General features: G+C 36.1%; 1 pseudogene; it reads right to left on the bottom strand.

Moving 5' to 3' along the window:
- LOC133081820 (sodium/hydrogen exchanger 2-like) overlaps positions 1–15,594 on the bottom strand; it is a 37,386-nt pseudogene extending 21,792 nt beyond the window's left edge.
- Between the last annotated feature and the right edge of the window lie 422 nt (positions 15,595–16,016).

Raw genomic sequence — 16,016 nt, 5'->3', positions numbered from 1 at the left:
ACAGACACCCCAAAACACACCAACAGACGTGGACCTGCCCACCAGAAAGACAAGATCCAGCCTCATCCACCAGAACACAGGCACTAGTCCCCTCCACCAGGAAGCCTACACAACCCACTGAACCAACCTTAACCACTGGGGACAGATACCAAAAACAACAGGAAGTACGAACCTGCAGCCTGCAAAAAGGAGACCCCAAACACAGTAAGGTAAGCAAAATGAGAAGACAGAAAAACACGCAGCAGATGAAGGAGCAAGGTAAAAACACACCAGACCTAACAAATGAAGAGGAAATAGGCAGTCTACCTGAAAAAGAATTCAGAATAATGATAGTAAAGATGATCCAAAATCTTAGAAATAGAATAGACAAAATGCAAGAAACATTTAACAAGGACCTAGAAGAACTAAAGAGGAACCAAGCAATGATGAAAAACACAATAAATGCAATTTAAAATACTCTAGAAGGGATCAATAGCAGAATAACTGAGGCAGAAGAATGGATAAGTGACCTGGAAGATAAAACAGTGGAAATAACTACTGCAGAGCAGAGTAAACAAAAAAGAATGAAAATAACTGAGGACAGTCTCAGAGACCCCTGGGACAACATTAAACACACCAATATTCGAATTATAGGGGACCCAGAAGAAGAAGAGAAAAAGAAGGGGACTGAGAAAATATTTGAAGAGATTATAGTTGTAAACTTCCCTAATATGGGAAAGGAAATAGTTAATCAAGTCCTGGAAGCACAGAGAGTCCCATACAAGATAAATCCAAGGAGAAACATGCCAAGACACATATTAATCAAACTATCAAAAATTAAGTATAAAGAAAACATATTAAAAGCAGCAAGGGAAAAACAACAAATAACACACAAGGGAATCCCCATAAGGTTAACAGCTGATCTTTCAGCAGAAACTCTGCAAGCCAGAAGGGAGTGGCAGGACATTTTTAAAGTGATGAAGGAAAAAAACCTACAACCAAGATTACTCTACCCAGCAAGGATCTCATTTAGATTTGATGGAGAAATTAAAATCTTTACAGGCAAGCAAAAGCTGAGAGAGTTCAGCACCACCAAACCAGCTTTACAACAAATGCTAAAGGAACTTCTCTAGGCAAGAAACACAGGAGAAGGAAAACACCTACAACAACAAACCCAAAACATTTAAGAAAATGGGAATAGGAACATACATATCGATAATTACCTTAAATGTAAATGGATTAAATGCTCCCACCAAAAGACACAGACTGGCTGAATGGATACAAAAACAAGACCCATATATATGCTGTCTACAAGAGACCCACTTCAGACCTAGGGACACATACAGACTGAAAGTGAGGGGATGGAAAAAGATATTCCATGCAAATGGAAATCAAAAGAAAGCTGGAGTAGCAATTTTCATATCAGACAAAATAGACTTTAAAATAAAGACTATTACAAGAGACAAAGGACACTACATAATGATCAAGGGATCAATCCAAGAAGAAGATATAACAATTGTAAATATTTATGCACGCAACATAGGAGCACCTCAATCCATAAGGCAAATACTAACAGCCATAAAAGGGGAAATCGACAGTAACACAATCATAGTAGGGGACTTTAACACCCCACTTTCACCAATGGACAGATCATCCAAAATGAAAATAAATAAGGAAACACAAGCTTTAAATGATACATTAAACAAGATGGTCTTAGTTGATATTTATAGGACATTCCACCCCAAAACAACAGAATACACATTTTTCTCAAGTGCTCATGGAACATTCTCCAGGATAAATCATATCTTGTGTCACAAATCAATCAAGCCTTGGTGAATTTAAGAAAATTGAAATCGTATCAAGTATCTTTTCCGACCACAACGCTATGAGACTAGATATCAATTACAGGAAAAGATCTGTAAAAAGTACAAACACATGGAGGCTACACAATACACTACTTAATAACGAAGTGATCACTGAAGAAATCAAAGGGGAAATCAAAAAATACCTAGAAATAAATGACAATGGAGACACGACGACCCAAAACCTATGGGATGCAACAAAAGCAGTGCTAAGAGGGAAGTTTATAGCAATACAAGCCTACCTCAAGAAACAGGAAACATCTCGAATAAACAACCTAACCTTCCACCTAAAGCAATTAGAGAAAGAAGAACCAAAAAACCCCAAAGTTAGCAGAAGGAAAGAAATCATAAAGATCAGATCAGAAATAAATGAAAAAGAAATGAAGAAAACAATAGCAAATATCAACAAAACTAAAAGCTGGTTCTTTGAGAAGATAAACAAAATTGATAAACCATTAGCCAGACTCATCAAGAAAAAAAGGGAGAAGACTCAAATCAATAGGATTAGAAATGAAAAAGGAGAAGTAACAGCTGACACTGCAGAAATACAAAGGATCATGAGAGATTACTACAAGCAACTCTATGCCAATAAAATGGACAACCTGGAAGAAATGGAAACATTCTTAGAAATGCACAACCTGCTGAGATTGAACCAGGAAGAAATACAAAATATGAACAGACCAATCACAAGCACTGAAATTGAAACTGTGATTAAAAATCTTCCAACAAACTAAAGCCCAGGACCAGATGGCTTCACAGGCGAATTCTATCAAACATTTAGAGAAGAGCTAACACCTATCCTTCTCAAACTCTTCTAAAATATTGCACAGGGAGGAACACTCCCCAACTCATTCTATGAGGCCACCATCACCCTGATACCAAAACCAGACAAAGATGTCACAAAGAAAGAAAACTACAGGCCAATATCACTGATGAACATAGATGCAAAAATCCTCAACAAAATACTAGCAAACAGAATTCAACAGCACATTAAAAGGATTATACACCATGATCAAGTGGGGTTTATTCCAGGAATGCAAGGATTCTTCAATATAGGCAAATCAATCAACGTGATACACCATATTAACAATTTGAAGGAGAAAAACCATATGATCATCTCAATAGATGCAGAGAAAGCTTTCGACAAAATTCAACACCTATTTATGATAAAAGCCCTGCAGAGAGTAGGCATAGAGGGAACTTTCCTCAACATAATTAAGGCTATATATGACAAAGCCACAGCCAACATCATCCTAAATGGTGAAAAACTGAAACCATTTCCAGTAAGATCAGGAACAAGACAAGATTGCCCACTCTCACCACTATTATTCAACACAGTTTTGGAAGTTTTAGCCACAGCAATCAGAGAAGAAAAAGAAATAAAAGGAATCCAAATCAGAAAAGAAGAAGTTAAGCTGTCACTGTTTTCAGATGACATGATACTATGCATAGAGAATCCTAAAGATGCTACCAGAAAACTACTAGAGCTAATGAATGAATTTGGTAAAGTGGCAGGATACAAAATCAATGCACAGAAATCTCTTGCATTCCTATACACTAATGAGGAAAAATCTGAAAGTGAAATTAAGAAAACACTCCCATTTACCATTGCAACCAAAAGAATAAAATATCTAGGAATAAACCTACCTAAGGAGACAAAAGACCTGTATGCAGAAAATTATAAGACACTGATGAAAGAAACTAAAGATGATACAAACAGATGGGGAGATATACCATGTTCTTGGATTGGAAGAATCAACATTGTGAAAATGACTCTACTATCCAAAGCAATCTACCAATTCAATGCAATCCCTATCAAACTACCACTGGCATTTTTCACAGAACTAGAACAAAAAATTTCACAATTTGTATGGAAACACAAAAAACCCGAATAGCGAAAACAATCTTGAGAACGAAAAATGGAGCTGGAGGAATCAGGCTCCCTGACCTCAGACTATACTACAAAGCTACAGTAATCAAGACAGTATGGTACTGGCACAAAAACAGAAACATAGATCAATGGAACAGGATAGAAAGCCCAGATATAAACCCACGAACATATGGTCACCTTATCTTTGATAAAGGAGGCAAGCATATACAGTGGAGAAAAGACAGCCTCTTCAATAAGTGGTGCTGGGAAAACTGGACAGGTACATGTAAAAGTATGAAACTAGGACACTCCCTAACACCATACACAAAAATAAACTCAAAATGGAGTAAAGACCTAAATGTAAGGCCAGACTCTATCAAACTCTTAGAGGAAAACATAGGCAGAACACTGTATGACATAAATCACAGCAAGATCCTTTTTGACCCAGGTCCTAGAGAAATGGAGATAAAAATAAACAAATGGGACCGAATGAAACTTAAAAGCTTTTGCACAGAAAAGGAAACCATAAACAAGACCAAAAGACAACCCTCAGAATGGGAGAAAATATTTGCAAATGAAGCAACTGACAAAGGATTAATCTCCAAGATTTACAAGCAGCCCATGCAACTCAATAACAATAAAACAAACAACCCAATCCAAAAATGGGCAGAAGACCTAAATAGACATTTCTCCAAAGAAGATATACAGATTGCCAACGAACACATGAAAGAATGCTCAACATCACTAATCATTAGAGAAATGCAAATCAAAACTACATTGAGGTATCACCTCACACCAGTCAGAATGGCCATCATCAGAAAATCTGCAAACCATAAATGCTGGAGAGGGTTTGGAGATAAGGGAACACTCTTGCACTGTTGGTGGGAATGCAAATTGATACAGCCACTATGGAGAACAGTATGGAGGTTCCTTTATAAACCAAAAATAGAACTACCATATGACCCAGCAATCCCACTACTGGGCATATACCCTGAGAAAACCATAATTCAAAAAGAGTCATGTACCAAAATGTTCATTGCAGCTCTATTTACAATAACCAGGACATGGAAGCAACCTAAATGTCCATCATCGGATGAATGGATAAAGAAGATGTGGCACATATATACAATGGAATATTACTCAGCCATAAAAAGAAACGAAATGGAGTTATTTGTAGTGAGGTGGATGGAGTTAAAGTCTGTCATATAGAGTGAAGTAAGTCAGAAAGATAAAAGCAAAAACCGTATGCTAACACATATATATGGAATCTAAGGGAAAAAAAAAAAGTTCATGAAGAACCTAGTGGCAAGACGGGAATAAAGACCCAGACCTACTAGAGAATGGACCTGAGGATATGGGGAGGGGGAAGGGTAAGATGTGACAAAGTGAGAGAGTGGCATGGACATATATACACTACCAAACGTAAAATAGATAGCTAGTGGGAAGAAACCGCATAGCACAGGGAGATCAGCTCTGTGCTTTGTGACCACCTAGAGGGGTGGGATAGGGAGGGTGGGAGGGAGGTAGATGCAAGAGGGAAGAGATATGGGAACATATGTATATGTATAACTAATTCACTTTGTTGTAAAGCAGAAACTAACACACCATTGTAAAGCAATTATACTCCAATAAAGATGTTAAAAAAAAAACCTTAAGTGAACTCTCAAGTGCTAATTAATCTCTAGAGAATATATTTCCTTATTATTTTCACTATGTTTAATAATTTCTTCCAATAAATAGCATTTGGTTACTTAATAATTGTCATAAATTTCTTGTTTTCCGACCTGTTACATGCAGGTTTTATTCTTATATCGTATTCTGTAAAAAAAAAAAAAAGAAAAAATTAAAGCAGCTCTATAACCACAAATGTCCATTCTCTTGGGTCAATTTGTGATTGTTTGAGAGAAATGGAATAATGAAATCCTCAGGGAGTAAGATTCACATAGAGCATCTGCTGAAATTCCTGAAATACTATATGCTGTCTGGTGTCTTTCAGCACAAGAGAGTTCTACATTTGCATCTTTGAGGCTCTTAGAGGTGGTAACTAATTAAAATATTACCCAGAATATATTACTGCCACCAGACATACACTATGACCACATCTAAGGCAATTCCCAGTTGATACTGCTTAATATTTTCTGAGCAGTATGGTGCATTGTGTGATTTCTCCCCCATACATAGTTCCTACTCTTTTTTTAAATTGAATTTTATTTATTTAATTTTTATACAGCAGGTTCTTATTAGTTATCTATTTTATACATATTAGTGTATATATGTCAATCCCAGTCTCCCAATTCATCCCACTACCACCACCACCCTACTTCCCCCCCTTGGTGCCCATATGTATGTTCTCTACATCTGTGTCTCTATTTCTGCCTTGCAAACCCATTCATCTGTAACATTTTTCTAGATTCCACATATATGCGTTAATACACAATATTTGTTTTTCTCTTTCTGACTTACTTCACTCTGTATGACAGTCCCGAGGTCCATCCACGTCTCTACAAATGACCTAATTTTGTTCTTTTTATGGCTGAGTAATATGCCATTGTATATATGTACCACATCTTCTTTATCCATTCATCTGTCAGTGGACATTTAGGTTGCTTCCATGACCTGGCTATTGTAAATAGTGCTGCAATGAACACTGGGGTGCATGTGTCTTTTTGAATTATGTTTTTCTCTGGGTATATGTGCAATAGTGGGATTGCTGGGTCATATGGTCATCCTATTTTTAGACATGGTTCCTACTCTTAATCACTTTATGATCTTAGGTAACATGAAGTCACTCTGACAGTACATACATTAAGCTAGAAATACAATTTGCATGTAAACTGAATATTTTCAAAGATTGATTGTAATTTTTCTTTCTATTCTGTTTTCTAACTATAGACAAACATATATTCATACATCTCATAAAGAAAGACAATAACCAGATAAAAGATGAATGAAGTAGCTGTGGTTTTAAAGTACCCCCCCCCCCACAACACTTAGGTCATTTCTAATTCTTTTTTAGAAATGACACCAAAAAGAAGGTATTAAGAGAGGTGAGAGTGAAAGATCAATTATGCAAAACCAGAACTATAATTTGGTCATTTCTTTTAGCCAGGGTAAGAAGAGCTAATGAAGGTGGCAATGTCAGGTAAAGGAAAAGCTATTTAAGTAAAATTTGGGGATAAAGCAGGATTAAAATATATTTTGATTTATTAACTATTAAATATAACACATTCCTAATAAAATGGTTAGAACTGCTAATATTGAGTGTCTATTACATGATAGTCACATTTCATGAATTATTCCATTTAATCTTCATAACCTCACAAAATACACAAAATGTAAATAAGTTAACTAACTGGCCCAATATTAAACAACTAGTAAGTTGCAGAGCATATATTTGAACCCAACTCTGACTAATTCCAGTACTTATGGCCTTTCTATCACCCAATGCCACATCATGTTAAAATAGAAAAAATTATCCTGCATAGATCACTTATGTGTCATATAGTAAAATGTTATTAATATCCTTCTCATACAAAAAGAGTTACTGTAAGCATCCCAAGACTGTGCTTTATAAGGAAGAAAAGCCAAAGATCTAAAACACAACAAAATCTAGGTGGAATATAGGCATACCTCAGTGATATTGTAGGTTCTGTACCAGATCACTGTAATAAAGTGAATATTGCAATAAAGCAAGTCACATGAAGTTTTTGGTTTCCCGGTGCACATAAAATTGTTTATTCTGTACTGTAATCTATTACATGTACAATAGTATTATGTCTGAAAATCAATGGACATACCTTAATTTTAAAAGTCTTTATTGCTAAAAATGCTAACCATCAACTGAACCTTCAGTGAGTTGTAATCTTTCTGCTGGTGGAGGGTTTAAAATACTGCAAGAATTATCAAAATGTGACACAGAGACATGAAGTGAGCAAATGCTATTGGATAAACGGCACTGATAGACTTGCTCAATGCAGGGTTGCCACAAACCTTCAGTTTGTAAAAAATGCAATAACTGTGAAGTGCAATAAAATGAAGCACAATAAAGTGAGATATGCCTGTACTAGACTCAAAAATTTTCAGGTATGTTTTACTTCATAACTCTGCATACCTTATGATTTCTCTTTACATAACAAACTGTATATGGTGCAATAGTAAATTACTATAAAATTTAGTTGTAACTATTCACCTTTTGGGGTAATGGCTAGGACTAAAATCTACAGTTTACAACACCTGTCAAAAAAGATCCATGTCAGACCTTTACCAGTAATAACCAGATATGGTTCCTGTAGCTCTCCATGCAAAACAAATCAAGCCTGCCTACATAAGTTAAATTTGTGTTCTTATATTGATAGTCTGGCACACCCCATGTGCTAATTTGGCAATAATTCTCACCTACTTTATAAGGTTTCCTGTCCCTACTTCTTTTATTTCTTTTCCCTTCACTGTCAGCTGTCACCCAACAGACTTTTGGTCACCCTTTTTTTCCTTTTCATTTCTTTCTCTCTTCACTGTACAAATCCAAAGTTTTATTTCAGCAAAACTTTTAAAAAAGGTGAGACAAATAGTATTTTTTTGAAGTACAGCCACTTAGGAATCAAATTCTAATACTAGTTTTTTTTTAAAAAAAATATTATAACAAGGATTTTAAAGTGAGAACAGCTTTCTTTTTAGACCACTTAGACTATCAATTTCAACCACTTATTTGCTTTCACCCTTACTATATAAAGTGTTGAAGTAACAGCAAGCTCTAATAATTAAAAAAGGGGTTGTATCTCTGTACACAAATTTTGTATGTAGCACCTAGCACTGTAACTTGGGCTACTAGGTATTTAATACACCTATCAAATTGTAAGCAGCTCTTTGCAGGAAACAGATTTTTGCAGGAAGCAGCTCTTTGCAGGAGGCCCTTTGTCCCATCACTTTAGCAGCTGTATTTTAACTTAACCTTACACCAGGTGCCCCCATGCTTCACTAATCTCTGGCCCAAGCATACGTCTCAAATCTTTTGATCACATAATGCCTTGTCTAACCTGTTGATTTTTTTTTAGACTGAAGAAGTAGGAATGAAGAATAAGTAATTAACCGATGACTAGATCTTTTCCCTATTTTCCCCTTCAGTAATCTCACGAGCAAACTGCATGAACAAGATAACATCTAAAGAAAGATCACAAGGAGTCAGTAAGTCTGCACATAGTGAAAGATGACCAAGATTCTGACTCCCTCCCCAAATGATTAACTGCAACTAGCTTCCCTTTTCCCCTTTAAAAACTTTCATGGCTGAGCAGAATCTTTGCAATTGGTTCTTGGTCCACCTTCTCCCCAGGTTGCCACCCTCCTGAATAAAGCAACTTTTCCTTTTCCAACCAACACTTGTGTCTCCAGTATCGGCTTTCAAGAGGCAAGCAGCTGAACCTGAGTTTGGTAACAAAATAACAATATTTTTACCAGTCCCCAAAGCATTTTACCAGTCTAACTTTTCTCTAGGAGGCACACAAAAGTAAAGTAATAATAATACTAAATAAATAAATTAATAAAACTTATCTTCAATAAATATTTAGCATCTATGGTATGCTAGTTAATTAGTTAAAACAGAAAAATACAGAGGACATTGTCACTATCTTACAGGAGCTCACAATCTTTGGGGGTGAGGATGGATAAAACATGCTCACATATGTATAAGGTAAAAATAATTAAGTACCTTATGGCCACTTTCTGGAAGATTTAATGAGTAGCTGGTTACAAATTGTCCTCACACTTAAAGCAGTTAATATGAATCAAAAACTGTGCAATATTTAATGGCACTAAAGATTAAAAGAAGTTATTATGGAAGGCAAAAGGAGGAAGCAGGCAGAAAATTCTACAGCCTCTAGGTCTTCAGTGTTGAGAGAGCCATGAAGCCAGCCTTCTCTTCTCCCTTTTCTACACACCCCCCCACTCTTGTTTTTCCCCTAGGTCTCAGACCTTCCCTTCTCCACAAGAAACTCTGGCCCAGGCCCAGGCATGACAGCAGATAAGTGCTAATCATTGTTACCATACATTTGAGTATTTCCCATCTTTCTTTGTTGTCAACCTATTATTTCATGTGTATGTTTTTCATCATTAAGTAGATTATAAGATCTCTGAAAGCAAGAATTTAAATTTTTTTAAAAGTTACTTTTATCACTCCTAACAATGAGAATAGCACTAAACATACAGGAGCTCATAACTACTTGTCTGTTTTTTTAATTAAAGTGTATCTCAGGGACAATGGAAAAAGATTGACTGGAATTCATTCTAACCTGAGAGACCACCTGTTTCTTTCTTTCAGGACTCAACACAGACATGGCAATACTCTCCACATTGCAAAGTTCTTTAAAAGTCCAGGGTGCTCAAAAGAAGGAAGCCACTTAAAAGATACTGTATTCAAAGCTTTGGAAAATGCCCTGGATTAGAAGAATTAAATTTAAATTTCCTAATCCAATTATTTTATTGGATTTTTTTTAACATGTCTTTCATTAATAGGTAACATGAACAATAAAAATCAAAGACAATTTAAGCACAAACTACATCCCTTAACAAATTAAAATGCAATCACCCAGACCCTAGATAGAATCCTTGCTTTCAACCTAGAACATTTTATTTAAAACAGACTAATTTCAACCACTATACTGTGACATTTATCATGTACAGTAATTCCATTTAGAACTTAGAGCAACCTAAAATCAAATGGCATTAGCTCTATAGAACTTAATTTAAAAATCAATCTTTTCTTTTTTTCTTTTTAAGCTTTCAGAAAACATGCAACATTTGAAAAAAAAATGCATTCTATTTCTTTTAAAAACACAGAACGGATGGTCTGTCTGAACCCTAGTACAAAAGCATTTAGGTGTTAATACTTACCATGTGGGCATTTAGCCTTACAAGCTAATTACTAGATATGAGGTACTATCATCATTGGTTAAATGCCAGTGATGGATAAGAAAAAAATATATAGCATATGCCATATGGTTTACAAAAGAAGTAATAAAATTTCTTAATTGTTATGGCAGAAAGTTCATCTATACAAGGACTAATGCCAAGCTTATTTATATGCTGGGCCATCTAATTACTTACCACTGGAATGCTACTGAGCTCAGATAACTAATCCATTAGGAGAAATGATTCTCCCCTGCAAAGATAGAGAACTGCCCTAGGTAGCCCCATGCCAAATTCTCAGCATTTTTGTTATACAATGAAAGAGTCATACTGACCCCCACCCCAACATAGGCAAGGTAGTTGGGATGTAGCCATTTAATCTCTACAGGGAGCCCATGAACTTGACCACAATAACACTTTCAGTGCTATGACTAAGTGACTATTAGAGGTAACAGGAAATCCTAGAAGAACATAAAGGGAGGGTCCTTCTCCCATATCTAGGAAATGCAATTTCCTAGGTTTCTAGTGGGAAATCAGACTCAATTCCTAAAAGAAATTCAATAAATCAAAGACTTTTCCAGATACTTATTCCACAATCCCTGAGAGATGGAACATTTCAGCTGTCAGGTAGGAGAGATAGCTATATAAGAAGATAAAGAGAGGTTCCATGACCTGGCTGGTCTTGGTAAAGTATGTGGTAAAGGCAGCAACCATGCCAAACAGGAGCCCAATGAAAATGCTTCCTATTCCAACCAAAAAATACTTTCCTATCCCAGCCAAAATATCCAATGGTTTGATAGATGGCATTTCAGAGAAAGATTTGAACAACTTATAGAGCACCTTCATAAAAAAAGATTACAGTGAATTTACCAATCAGAAAAGTCTCAACTTATGCCCTATGTATCCTTCTATTTTGAGGTTTCTCAACTTTGAAGTCCTCCAACTCCCCATTTCCTTCCCAACATGAGTTCCTAGAAATCTTCCCTACATCAAAAGATATTTCTACAGGTCAATATCAAATTATGCATAATTCTGTTTGAAAATTGTCTGATGGGCTGTGAATATATGCTTCATGGCTAAAATATTCTTATTTGACATGACTAGAAAGACTGTGGCCTCCAGAAGTTTTATCCTAGTTTTCACTTAATAAACTGATACAAGATTAATATAGTATCAAAAAAGCATGGTTATTTTTGAAAACATAATGACCAGTAAATCGTATTCTCTCGATTCATAGACTTATTCCTAGGACTAAATTGTTCAATCATGGTCTAAACCAGAATTCAATTCTTATTTAAATTTCAAGGGTGACCATAAGGGAACCTAATTAATTACCATGAAAGCTCATGCTTCGGATACTTACAACAGTAACAGCATCATTAAGGAGGGATTCTCCAAATGCCAAAATATGAAGCTTTTCATTCACATGAATTTCTTCAACTACAGAGAGTACAGCCACAGGATCTACTGCAGCAATCAAACTACCAAACCAAAAGTTATGGAGCAATGACACATCTTGAAGTTTGAAGTACTTCTCCTGACATATGCCATAGAGGGAAAGGCCTATCCCAAATGCATTCCACATGGTTCCAACTACAGCATATGACAGAATGGTCCCTATGTTTTCAAAAAATGGTCAACTAGGCATAAAATATCCTGCATCAAGGACTATTGGTGGAAGTAAATACAAGAAAAATATATCACTGTTCATGACTGGTGGGGATTTGTCATTTAAACTGTAAATTAGTCCTCCCATGTTGAGACCTACAAATATCAAGAGGCAGCTTTCGGGTACAACTGTGGGTAACTTATTATAGAGGTGAAATCCTAGAAAAGAGAAAAAAGATAGACTATTATAACATCTTTATTATCAATCATCTCTATATGTCAGCCTTCTTCTCAAGCCTCATGATTTCAGGAAAATAGCTTCTCAGTCATTTTACATTTTACATTTTAATAATGACTTGATAAAGATACAGAGGCATGAGTGGAGACAATTTTCTTTATAATGGAAAATATTTACTAATAGAATAAAAGTGTTCACAGTTAACAGCAAATGATTATTCATGTGCCCACTGAATCATTTTCAAATGTGAGTACATGTTTTAAAATGGAAACAATGCATTTATCAGCTGGCAATATTCTTCTGCTCTTCTCATGATCATAGTCAAAGACATCAGAAACTTAAAAATATAGAAATGACAACCATAATTCAAACGTCTGCTTTGAATAATAAGAGTTGAAAAGGGCTTTAGTAATCATAACTAACTCTTCATTGATAAGGAATTATAATTACTTATAAGGAAATTGAGGCCAAAGAAGTAAAGTGACTTTTCATGGCTAAATGGTAATTATGTGGCAGAGCTGAGATGACAACCCAGCCAGGTCTCCTGACTTTTAGCTCAGTGTTCCTATAATTACCCCAAACTGTCACTTGGTCTGATTGACAGATATGGACTTAACACTAATGCATACTACTGAATTATCAAAATACAATCCCAACTATAAAGTTAGTTTTTTCTCATAGAATGATATGAGTCTTTCATCCCATGAGGGAAATGCAGCCGTCTCTAGCAACCCACATAGCAGCAGTTCTCTGTTTTATCCTGTATTTTTTTACCTTTGCCCATGTTCTATGCCACATCATCATGCTCTAGCTTACACGAAGCCTATAAATAACGACTCTAATTATCATCAATCCTCTCTGCTATAGAAAGGACCTTAATGGTCATCTGAGCTAATCCATCCCCTTCCTCTCTGCCCCAGTCACCACTAATACACTGCTGAGATCCCTTTCTAAAATATTTGTTAATTAATTTGACTACAACTTTCTCAAGGATTGAAGCTAGTTTTTACATTAATCCCCTAGCACATTGATAGCACATAGAAATAGCTCAACAGATACTTATCAAATAAATAATAAATATATTTTTAGGAAAGAAAGCCAGTTGGTTCCTAAGCTAGACTTTAAACAGTTTCAAAAGTGCTTTCACATATACTCTTCTATTTGACTCTCTCATCATACCAACACAGCAATGTAAATACTGTTATCCCCATATTAGAAATGATAAATATGAGGCCAAAGAAGTACTTCACTCATCTAACACATACTGATTGCCTATGTGCCAGGCACTGGCTCCTAAATTTGAGCAAATATTAAATAGCTCAAAGTAATCTTATCTTTCCACTAAACCATGCTAAGTCTCTCTTTATGCTCTACAGAACCACTTATTTCCTCTAGGCATTGAAATAATTTGAAAACTCCTCATGGGAAGGATGGGGTGTTATTCATCTCTGTAGCCCATGGGCCCAATATAATGCTCCACACATAAAATGTGCTCAAAAATATTTGTTGAATGAATGCTAACAAGGAAGTTTTTTGTTTTTTAATTTACCTTCTCTTACAAGGTCACAGCAAAAAATTGTCTGTCAGTGATGGCTCAATAAAGTCCTACTTAAACAAATGGGGATGGAAGACCTACTGGGAAGTCCCTTTGCCCTGTTATCCTGAAATTAACATTTAATTAGACTATTTATTACAATCAATATATCTAGTACTACAAAAATAATTTAAAAGAAACCTAACCCTAATAACCTTAATTATTAACCCTAATAATTTAAAAGAATCCACAAGTGCTAATTACTATCACCCAAAACAGCATGTATTTCTAATCAAGGAAGCATGAGACTAGCATTCTAGTTCTGGTTTGTTGAACTTCACAAAGCATCTTCTCTCCCTGGGCCTCAGATTTCCTATCTATAAAATAAAGAAGTTGGATAAGAATGATTTCTAGGGTCTTTCCAGCTCTGACAATCTATTGTGCTATGAATCTATGGATTTTCTGTGTCATCATTAAATATTACATTTCATGAATGGTAAAGATTTGGTATCTATAAAGTCACTTAAATAAAACTTTGAAATGCTGAACATGGTTTATTTTAGAATAAATTCATTTTAAAATGACAGAATTCTACAGTCTTTTATGTTTTCCTGGCATTGTTTTTGGTTCTCAACCTACATAAAAATGTTAATTCCATCATAAATACTTTGAACTGTTAAAGGACTCTCATAATTTTAATACCACCAAAGCAAAGGTCTGATAAATTATTAAAGAACATAAAAGGAGTAACAGAATAAATCTCCTTAAGAGAATCATAACACTAGTAAATCAGGGTGTTCATAAAGGTGAAATAGTTAAAACATAGCAGCTCTTCTTTTCTTGCTGGATTTAGTCTTAGTTTGTGTTTCCACTTAAATTCTGAGTGGTGACAAAAAGGCCTATCTTTTAAAAAATAGGAAATGGACTTGTTCCACTTTCTCACTACCTGGTAACTATAATAAGCATCCTCTGAGAAAAAAAAGGCTGCCTAAAGACTCAGATCAGTTAGAATCATTCTATTAAGATTTCTCTGTTCTCCCTTTTAAAGTTATGCCTCATCTTCTCAACCCTTGAACAACTGGGACCCTTTGTAGTCTAAGTTCCTGTGCTGAGCCTATTCCCACCTCCTTCTGCTGGGAGACCACCAACATTTGAACATAATCACTGCAAGAGGGTTGGAGCTATGAAGATAAAGATCCTTGTGACAGAGCACAGGAGGCAAATATTCCAGTTTGCCTTTCTCTGGTCTATTAAGGAAAAGGTGCCTTTCTTAACATCTGGAAAAGCCCTGAAAGTCCCCTCCCCCATTAGGCAACTCCCTGGGAGAGCCTTGGGAAGTTCCTCACTTACCTATCTTTGCCAGAGAGGCTAACATAATCCAGAGTGTGATCTTGAAAGGAATTTGCACATGCTGCTAATCCAGGGAGAAGAGGAGTGTGTGAGCAGACACCATCGAGGCATTTTCCTGTGTTCTTTTGGGTCCCCAGCTGCTATTTTTTGCCGTCAGGTCCCAATAGTGCAGCATGTTATCCCCAGAGGTTCCCAGAAGCTGGGAGCAGAGCTGCCCCAGTAGCAGAGGTAACAGGAGGCCCAGCCCATGGGCCATCACCAGCTCTGCCAACTGTGCTTGCTAAAGTACTTAATCTCCCCCCCCCAGCTGCAGTTGCTCACAAATGCAGTTTGCTGTCCCTGACCCTTAGTCCTGCTGGTTAGCATTTAATGGATTAGTGAAAATTCCAGCAGCTCCCTGGAATCTTAGAAGAGAAATGCTGGGCTGTTATGCCCTGGAATGAAATTAGAGGAAGCTGGGACAAATTAATTGATTGACATGGAAAAGGATTTTACCCCCAGTCCTAACTCTCAAGGGAAGAAAATCACTGGGAACTGGATTCTGGCCACTTAGCAATCTATTTTCTTACTAAAGATAACTCCAATTCAGAATGGATATGGAAAACTATTCAAGAAGAATTCCTAAATCTCCAGAGACTATCAAGACCTCTGCGTACGAGAATCCTAACTAGGATGCCA

The sequence above is a fragment of the Eubalaena glacialis genome, chromosome X (assembly GCF_028564815.1).
Source record: "Eubalaena glacialis isolate mEubGla1 chromosome X, mEubGla1.1.hap2.+ XY, whole genome shotgun sequence".
In the NCBI taxonomy this organism is placed as follows: Eukaryota; Metazoa; Chordata; class Mammalia; order Artiodactyla; family Balaenidae; genus Eubalaena; species Eubalaena glacialis.
Note: the sequence above shows the minus strand (reverse complement) of the source record. Positions and strands in the feature narration are given on the sequence as shown.